This window comes from Arachis stenosperma, chromosome 6 (genome assembly GCF_014773155.1).
Source record: "Arachis stenosperma cultivar V10309 chromosome 6, arast.V10309.gnm1.PFL2, whole genome shotgun sequence".
NCBI lineage: Eukaryota > Viridiplantae > Streptophyta > Magnoliopsida > Fabales > Fabaceae > Arachis > Arachis stenosperma.
Window position 1 is genome coordinate 122,424,522 of NC_080382.1, and position 8,435 is coordinate 122,432,956.

At 37.3% G+C, this 8,435-nt stretch overlaps 1 non-coding gene across 1 annotated transcript; it reads right to left on the minus strand.

The window, feature by feature from the left end:
* Window positions 1-7,941: 7,941 nt before the first annotated feature.
* TRNAF-GAA (transfer RNA phenylalanine (anticodon GAA)) lies at window positions 7,942-8,014 on the minus strand. Its single transcript has one exon. It is a non-coding gene; the product is annotated as a tRNA-Phe (tRNA).
* Window positions 8,015-8,435: the final 421 nt, after the last annotated feature.

Sequence of the window (8,435 nt, forward strand, 5' to 3'; positions counted from 1 at the left end):
GAATCGAGACGAACCCGGATAAATGCCGGGCTATACTCGACATGAAAAGTCCGAGCTGTGTCAAAGAGGTACAACAGCTCAACAGAAGACTGGCAGTCCTGTCTAGGTTTCTAGCTGGGTCAGCCATAAGATCTCTCCCCTTTTACGCAACATTAAGGAAGAGAAAGAGGTTTGAATGGACATCAGAGTGCGAGCAAGCATTCTAAGATTTTAAAAAATTCTTGGGGCAACCATCTATTCTTACCCGACCACGAGAAGGAGAAGCACTCATATTATACCTCGCAGTGGGAAGTCGGGCAATAGCCTCAACACTAGTCAAAGAAGACAAAAGTGGACAACAACCCATCTACTTCATCAGCAAAGCTCTATAAGGGGCCGAACTAAACTATCAAAAGATAGAAAAATTCGCCTACGCTCTCATACTCACTTCTCGACGACTCCGCCCATGCTTTCAAGCTCACACTATCAAGGTTCGGACCAACCAGCCCATAAAAGGCATCCTACAAAAAACAGACTTAGCTAGAAGAATCCTACAGTGGGCAGTTGATGAGCGGATAATTTGTATGCTTTTTGGCATTGTTTTTAGTATGTTTTTGGTATCTTTTAGTTAGTTTTTAGTATATTTTTATTAGTTTTTAATTAAAATTCACTTTTCTGGACTTTACTATGGGTTTGTGTGTTTTTCTGTGATTTCAGGTATTTTCTGACTGAAATTGAGGGTCCTGAGCAAAAATCTGATCCAGAGACTGAAAAGGACTGCAGATGCTGTTGGATTCTGACCTCCCTGCACTCGAAGTGGATTTTTTGGAGCTACAGAAGCCCAATTGGCGCGCTCTCAACGGAATTGGAAAGTAGACATCCTGGGCTTTCCAGCAATATATAATAGTCCATACTTTGCCCAAGATTTGATGGCCCAAACCGGCGCTCAAAGTCACCTACAGAAATTCCAGCGTTAAACGCCGGAACTGGAATAAAATTTGGAGTTAAACGCCCAAACTGGCATGAAAGCTGGCGTTTAACTCCAGAAAAGGTCTCTACACGAAATTCCTTCATTGCTCAGCCCAAGCACACACCAAGTGGGCCCGGAAGTGGATTTTTCTGTCATTTACTCATTTCTGTAAACCTTAGGACACTAGTTTACTACTTATAGGATCTTTTGACATTGTATCCGTACCTTATGACCCCATAACATTTTGTACACGTTTCTTTCCACAGTATGAGCCTCTAAACCCCATGGTTGGGGGTGAGGAGCTCTGCTGTGTCTTGATGGATTAATGCAATTACTACTGTTTCTTATTCAATCATGCTTGCTTCGATTCTAAGATAACACTTGTTCTTAATCCGGATGAATGTGATGATCCGTGACAATCATCATCATTCTCAACTATGAACACGTGCCTGACAACCACCTCTGTTCTATCTTAGATTGAGTAGTTATCTCTTGGGTTCTTTAATCGGAATCTTCGTGGTATAGGCAGGACCTGATGGCAGCATTCAAGAGAATCCGGAAGGTCTAAACCTTGTCTGTGGTATTCTGAGTAGGATTCAATGATTGAATGACTGTGACGTGCTTCAAACCTGTAACCTACTGGGCGTTAGTGACAGACGCAAAAGAGGGATTCTATTCCGGTAGGGGAGGGAACCAAACCGGTGATTGGCAGTACTGTGACAGAGTGCGTGCATTAGCTTTCACTGCGAGGATGGGAGGTAGCCATTGACAACGGTGAAACCCTACATGAGCTTGCCATGGAAGGAGACTTGCGTGTTTGATGAAGAAGACAGTAGGAAAGCAGAGATTCAGAAGATGGAGCATCTCCAAAACCCCAACCTATTCTCCATTACTGCAGAACAAGTAACCATTTCATGTTCTTTTGCTTTTCACAATCAATCCTGATAAATTCTGATATCCTGACTAAGATTTACAAGATAACCATAGCTTGCTTCAAGCCGACAATCTCCGTGGGATCGACCCTTGCTCACGCAAGGTATTACTTGGACGACCCAGTGCACTTGCTGGTTAGTTGTGCGGGATTGCAAAAGTGTTATTGCAATTTCGTGCACCAGCAGTTGAATTATCCGAATTCGATCTTCAATATGAAGCTCGGACAGCCATTAAATCACAGTATCTGGCCGACTTCATTGCCGAGTACACTGATACCCCGAAAACTCCTACAAAATGAAATCTCTACATGGACGGCTCTTCAAACAAAACCGAGAGTGGCGCAAGTGTGATAATAGAAAGCAATTAGGGAACCCAAATCAAACTCAATAAAATTCAAGTTCCTTGCTTCAAATAATCAGGCTGAATACGAGGCATTACTAGCTGGTTTGAGACTGGCTAAGGAGGTAGGAGTTCAACAGCTTACCATCTTTAGCGATTCACAAGTAATTACCTCACAAATAGAAGGGAGCTACCAAACTAAGGACCTTACCATGAAGAAGTATCTGGACAAAATTAGAGAACAGCTCGAACAGATCGAGAAATATGAGGTCCAACATATACCTCAGGAACGGAATGTCCGGACAGATGCACTTTCAAAACTAGCCAGCACCAAACTAGGGGGCAATAAGAGAAGCCTCATTTAAGAAACATTGCAAAATCCATCAATCTCAGAAGAAGAAAAGGTCCTAACCATATCAGGTCAGGATCAAGGATAGATGGCTCCCATAATCAACTACCTCAAGTCTGAAACACTCCACCACAGGAGAGTCACCCTTCCAACTTGCTTACGGAATTAAGGCAATGATCTCAGTGGAGATAGAAGAAGGATTCTCCAAAATGATCATCTACAATGAAGAGGCCAATTTCCAAATTCAAAGGGAGGAGCTCGACCTACTTCCAAAAGTCCGAGAAAGAGCTCGGATCAGAGAGGAAGCGCTAAAGCGTCGAATGGCTTTAAGGTATAATCATAAGGTAGTCCAGCGAAGTTTCGCCACCAATGATCTCATCCTAATCCGAAACAACATCGGAGCAGGTCGGTCAGGAGAAGGGAAGCTAGCGACTAATTGGAAAGGACCATACCAAGTTGTAAAAGTACTGGAAAAAGGTTACTATAAGGTGTCCGACCTCGAAGGGTGAGAGCTCAAGGTCATGGCATGCCTGTAACCTAAGAAGCGCCAGGTCGAGACCTAAAAAACTGCCCTACCTAGAAGGGTAAGCACTCACTTGATATACTCTTATATCTCTATCTCTTATTATTATTTTAAAAGTTCCTAGATTTCCTAAAAAGTTTTCTACCAAGACGCATTAATCTAAGCTCGTAAAACGCAAAAATTCATCATCCGATTACAAAGAGGTCAGCAAGGTGAAAACCAAATTCATCGTCCGATTACAAGGCAAGGTGAAAATCAAATTCACTGTCCGATTACAAAGATGTCGGCAAGGTGAAAGCGTAGAACCATATTAATGCAAGAAGTGATAAAAAGTAATCATAGAAAGCGACCTGACGAGGTCTGACTAAAAATGGATTACTAAAAACAACTTGAGAAGACCCAATAGAGAAGACGGACCAGTGAAAGGTTCACTAAAAAGGGACAAAGACATCTCGCAAAGGCCAAAGAAAGGCCAGGAATGATTTGCTGAAAGGTACGAAGTCTTGAAAAAGACACTACTTAAAAAGCAAACGCACAAAGCCAAAACGGCGCTAAAAAGTCTTCCAAACAAACTATAAAGAAAAGGTTCCTCCTTGGAACACTACTTAAAAAGTTGTTGGAATATGACTAAAAATCCCGGACAGTGAAGCCAGACAGGTCGACGTCAGCTAAATAAAAGGCGCGACCCAAAGAAACAAGTACGACTTCAACAAAAGAACAAGTCAAAAGCCAAAAAGGTGGAAAACAACTTAAGGCTCAAAAGTGCTTAGCTAAAAAGGGAACAATTCCGCTCAAAGAAGGCATGATCTCAAAACAGGGCTACAAAAGTCGTTCGAAACTAAAAAGGTTCTATGTAAAGAACACGAAAAAGTTATCGGACAAGTCACTAAAAGCCCGGACACCAAGCCGCAAGGATAATTTTGCCAAAAGTAAAGGGTTGAGAAGTAACAACTCAAAGCAAGGCATGATCCAAAAGGCAAAAGGAAAGTAAATGAGCCTTCAAAGTCCTCGCACATTCCCAAAAAAGCGCAAACGTGCGCTACAATTAAAAAAGAAAGAAAGAAACGCTTCGCATTCAAGCAGAAGCAATCCCAACAGGATTTATACAAGAGATGACCAAAAAGCGAATGCTCGAGCACGACTTCCTCAAAAGGGTCGAAGTCTAAAAAACACGACCTTAAGGGGAAGATCGAACTCGAGCAGGGGTACTGTTCACACCCTGGGTCGAGTTAGACGATCCAGGTTGGACGAAGACAGAAAACAGCCGACCTCTTGTAAGGTTGGTCGTCACCACCTCTTAAGGAAGGCTCCTCCTGAACGTATTTGATAAATAGAAGTAATGCTGCATCAATGCCTTTCAAGTGGAATTCAAGATCAAGGAGGGCTCTGCTGGCTTCAATGCGAACTTGCCACATTGCCTTCAAATCCCTAAAAGGCTTCACAATTTCATACACACGATCCTGTCAAAATCTCAAGTGTTAAATATTTTCAGTCCTCCTTTGGATAAAAGAAGTGAAGAGTAATAAGAAAACACTTACAAGAGGAATGAACCCTGACAGCTTTAGAGCAATCTGAGCCAATGTCCGGATACAACTGATAGTCAAGATTCCATTGTAGCTGGGCATGAGGCTGGCACAAAATACTTTAAGAATGTAAAATATCCTTAAAAGTAACATGGATAAATCCAACCTACTCATAAAGAGATGTGGCATTCTACCTATCAAATTGTAACAGCCGGTCAATGCGTTTAAGAAGTGATGACAATAGGAGGATACTCTGTCATCAAGAAGTCAGAAAAGAAGAAATTGTTAAAATTAACTAGCCTAATGTTTACAGATATTATTAGGAAAAAAAGTGAGAGCCTTGAAAGATCAACAATAATGCACACGCTAAGTCGATCAACCTATGCAATGATTATTAGTGTTCATTTACGAATTCTGATTCCAACTATAAACTAAAAGCGAGGATTATTCTGGAAAAGAAACTAATTTGGGATAAACTATACTTGGATAAAGTGCTTGTTTGGGCGCCATTATTTTGATAAAAAAATATTTTTTTTAATGAAATTTTTTTTATTTTTTAGCATGTTTGGCAAATTTCGAATAGTAAAAGTAAAAGTATTAGAAAAATCAGAAAAACATCTTTTTTGAGAAGTTGTAATTTATATCTTTTTTTAAAAGATCTTTTTTCCTTAAAAAAAGATGTTTTTCATGTAATAAATAAACAAAAAAGTACTTTTATATTGTTATATCCAAACATAATTGATAGATCAAAAAATTTTTTTGTATGAGATACCCAAACATAAAATTAATTTTATTTTTCCATAAGATCTTTTAAAAAAAGATAACTCGAAAAAAGATCTTTTTTTAGAAGCTGACCCAAACAAGCCCAAAAAAAACAAATAAAATGCTTCGATAAAAAGAAATAAATTATGGTCCAAAATTATAGTTTTAAGCTAAAAATAATGGATTTGAATCCTCTAAAGTTTGAATTTCACTTTAGAGAGTAAAGTGTAATTTTTTACCCTTAAATAGTTTCTCTTTCATATTTATTCTTGGTCCCACCTATGAAATCAATGGTGAGAGAACACACTTTACTCTCTAAAGTGAAATTCAAACTTTAGAGGATCCAAATCCAAAAATAATACCTCTAATAATGGCAAGGAATTTTTTGAAAATTTTAATTAAAAGCAAAAGGTAGTTATTTTAGAATTATAATATTTTTATTACCAAACTAAATAAGTATCAAATCTTATGAAATATAAACAAATAGTTTCTTTTCCTTTAATGTATTATGCAACTTTTTTCACACCCTACTACAAGATTACTTTAAACTTAATATTTTAAAACAATAATTGATTTTCACGCAAACAATAGAAGTGCTTAAGTTTATAGATAGTAAAAGTAACAAATGATACGATGTAAGCTCAACTAATCCAAACAGGTAATCATGGAAGTGCAAGAGTAACAGTCCATGAACCTGTTTCCCAAATTCAAGCTCGCCAACCGACTGAACCAATGCAGCAAGCCAGAAGACATCTGAGTAAGGGTTCCCATTGTTGTCATTGTACTGTAAAGTTTAGGAGAGAAATGACATCAACAATGAAGTTACAAACTTTTATATAAACCAAAAGAAAGTACACTTTTTAAAAACATAAAAAGTTTCATTGCCGACACAACTTGCATCATGAAACCAAAGAAGAATTATTAACAATAGAACTAGAAATAACAAGAAATGATTCAGAACAACAGCTTTAAAGAGCAAAGAATAGATATAATTAACATAAGTTAAAATGATTTCATTTGTTGGCAACCTTTATGCCTGCAAAGACACAAATAATATCGATAATTAATACTCAATTTAACTCCCATCAAATTGGAGAATACAGTTCAGTTCATACAAATTTCCTTGTTTTCATGATTATGAGTCTATCTTATCAAGAATTCAAGATACTCAGAGGAATATATATTATATACAGATAAAATAAACCATAAATAACTGAGCTTTCAAAAGTTCTTTTTACATAATTGCTTATCAATGACTACATAGTTGCAACATGAAAGAATGGTTTATTAACTAGCGGGCAAGCAGAATATACATGCCACTTAAAAACTATCATTGAATACACAAACTTACAGGTGATAAAAGGAGCGTTTAAACAAAGGAAACAATATTTAGTTGCGTTTTCACACATAATAATTGACCAAAAAAAAAGAAATGACGAAGATTTATATTCTGCAATTCTCAACACATTGAAACAAATAAAAAGACACAAGTACTGGAAATCAACAAGTGTATAATTATTAGAATTCTTATCCCCAATAACAATGTTCAACAAGAATGGCACAAACTTTTTTTTAACATTGACACTACTATAAAGTAGGGATGTCAAAGATGTAGGGGAAGAGAATTGCAAGTATCGCAAGTTAAACCTGAAGGCGCTATGAAAATATTCCACTGTATTCCGCATCTTTGACAGATTAGGTAGCAAACACATATGTGATATAAGACTGAATTGGTGATCAGGAAGAATTTCAAATGGGGCTACAGCCAAAGATATCCACCTTGCAGCAACTGGAACATCCAATTTATATACATATGTTTTCCGAGGAGGATTATCCTTGCTTAAAACCTGAACAAGAAAGGAGATTCAAACATACAAATTTAACAGTGCAACGCATACAAGATAGAGATAGTTTCTTCGAACAAAGGAAGACAATTTCGAGTGAAGAAGGGATCATCTAAAACATAAAAGGTCAAAGAACAGGGTATCATGTATAGTTATCTCATTGAATGAACTAGCAGTTTGTCTTTTCTTTTCCATTCTGTTTATTAATTGGAGAAGTAATAATCCATAAATTATTAAGTGGAATTTTCGGATGCGATAATTTTGGAGAAATGAAGAGATAGAAAGTGTGTGTGATAGAGAGAGAGAATGAGAGAATCTGAATCTGTATTACGATTATTGTTACTTTGTCTTGTGCTCAAGTTCACTTTCTCTAACTGATCTAATTCTGAACTGCCTACACCTTCTAGAACTAAGGCTTAGCTCACTCAATTAGGATGTAAGGCTTTTTTACAATTTTAATCATTGTAGTTCTGGTCTAAGGTAGCATCAACCAAAGAAAAATATCAACAGAAATAACATTCTTTTCCATCACAGAGAAAACGAAATCTCACTTTCCCTTTTATTTGTGTGTCATAGAAGCTGTACACACAGTGTTAAGCTGCTTTATAATATTGTGAAAGCTAAATGTGATCTTCAAAGGCAAGAGAAAAATTATGAAACTAAAAAAGGCATGCCCCATAGGAACCACAGTTTAATAAATCCTCAACCCTAGAGATGCATGCGGTGAACATGGATTGAACATACAACCTTCAGATCTTCAATCTGACGCTCTCCCAACTAAGTTATCACCGCAATTAATGCACCACCAGCAGTGCAAAGTTGTATTCTGAGTGAAGGTAACCCACAAATCATACACCACCCAGAGTTATACCATGATGACGATTTGTTTAGAACATATTATCCCAAGAAAAAGGAAAACAAGAAAGAAGAAAGAATGAAGGTTGTACTCAATCCAATCCAAATAGGAAGAGGAGAAAAATAAAAATCTGTAGTCTCAATCCTCAGATTTTTTACATCAAGCAATCCACAATCCAACATATACGATTACATGCATCTCATGACAGATTATAGTTCCTTCTAAAAGCTGAAATTCCATCTTAAAGCTATTTCAAGAATCTAATAAACAAATATTGAAAGGTTGGAGAACCACAATTACAAAACAAAGTTCCAGCAGCATATTTCCCTGTCGTACCAGACACATCATAAAATTCAC